Consider the following 2,101-nt stretch of genomic DNA (forward strand, 5'->3'; position numbering starts at 1 on the left):
GTCAGACATGACTGAGCAACTAACAGCTTTAGTTTCATTATCACTAAACAGCCTTGAAGTTTGTCTAATTTATTTTTTTTCCTTCTTCACTTCAGGTGTGTTTTGTCCTTCATTTTATTAATGAGATGTACATGTTATCCTACCCTTGCATCCTAGGGATAAATCCCACTTTATCATGGTGTGTGATTCTTTTAGTGTGCTATTGAATTTTGTTTCCTAATATTTGCTGAAATTTTCTTTCTCGCAGTGTCCTTATCTGGCTCTGGCAACAGAGTGAATACTGGCCTTATAGAATGAATATGGAAGTGTTCTGTCTTCTTAAGTTTTTTTTGAAGAATTGGTATTCTTTAAATGTTTGGTAGAGTCACTAGTATGGCTGTGTGGTCTTGGATGTTTTTTTCTTGTTAGATTTTTGATTTCTTATTCAATATCCTTGCTCATTACTAATCTGTCAAGATTTTCTATTTCTTCATGATTCAGTCTTGGGAGGTTGTATAGTTCTAGGATTTTTAACCATTTCAGAGTACCTGTCTTATTGAGTAGTCTGTATAAATTAATATTTGTACAGAATTTAGAAAAGTACCTAGCAGAGTAAGCAATCAGTAAATTCTAGCTTCCCTTTCTTTTTATATTTCCGAGGCTAACAGCAATTTTAACAGACAGTATTTTTAAACATATTAGGTGGAACTTACCTGGTGGTACACTGGTTTAGACTCTGTGAATCTACTCAGGGGACACAAGACAAGCCCAAACTGGGACTGTATTGTCTTAGAGTTAAATACAATGCACTTCACTTTATTCTGCTTCCCAGTACTGCATTTTTTAAAAATACAGATTGAAGGCTTGTAGCAACCCTGCATAAAGCAAGTCTACTGCTGTCATTTTTTCAATGGTAGTTGCTCACTTCATGCTTCTGTGTCACGTTTTGGTTAATTCTCACACTATTTCAAACTTTTTCATTGTGCTGTATCTACTATAGTGATCAAAATAATCTTTTGATGTTACTATTGCAAAATGATTATGACTTGTTGAAGTCATAGATGATGGTTAGCATTCTTGGCTATAAAGTGCTTTTCCATTTTAACACTTTTATTTTGCCGAGGGAAAATCAGAATGCCGTAGTCTTCCAGCTCTGGTTGACCTATGGCTGTCTGCAAGCAAGGAGCAATGGCTAAGGCAGAGTTGCCAACTGTGTCCCAGAGCTTTAAAGACTTATCCCCCAACACACATACGCACACATGCACATGTGCACACACAGCTTCTCAGCAAAGACTGAAAATTTTATTTTTTGAAAGCAGTTAAGGAAGTGAAGACCAGTGCAACAAAAACAATAATAAATAAGAGTTGAAAAAATACACAGTGATATAGTATCTCACACCCATTAGAATGGCTAATATATTTTTTAAGCAAAAAATAATTGTTGGTGAGGGTGTGAAAAAATTGAATCCCTTGTATGCTGTTACTGAGGATGTGAAATGGTACAACCTTTATGGAAAACAATACAGTGATTACTCAAAAAATAAAAATAGAATTATCATATGTAATAGCAATTCTACTTCTGGATCAGTTCAGTTCAGTTCAGTGCTCAGTCATGTCTGACTCTTTGTGACCCCATGAATTGCAGCACGCCAGGCCTCCCTGTCCATCACCAACTCCCAGAGTTCACTCAGACTCACGTCCATCGAGTCAGTGATGCCATCCAGCCATCTCATCCTCTGTCGTCCCCTTCTCCTCCTGCCCCCAATCCCTCCCAGCATCAGAGTCTTTTCCAATGAGTCAACTCTTCGCATGAGGTGGTCAAAGTACTGGAGTTTCAGCTTTAGCATCATTCCTTCCAAAGAAATCCCAGGGCTGATCTCCTTCAGAATGGACTGGTTGGATCTCCTTGCAGTCCAAGGGACTCTCAAGAGTCTTCTCCAACACCACAGTTCAAAAGCATCAATTCTTCGGCGCTCAGCCTTCTTCACAGTCCAACTCTCACATCCATACATGACCACAGGAAAAACCATAGCCTTGACTAGACGAACCTTTGTTGGCAAAGTAATGTCTCTGCTTTTGAATATGCTATCTAGATTGGTCATAACTTTTCTTCCAAGGAGTA

This window comes from Bos mutus, chromosome 29 (assembly GCF_027580195.1).
Source record: "Bos mutus isolate GX-2022 chromosome 29, NWIPB_WYAK_1.1, whole genome shotgun sequence".
Taxonomy (NCBI): Eukaryota; Metazoa; Chordata; class Mammalia; order Artiodactyla; family Bovidae; genus Bos; species Bos mutus.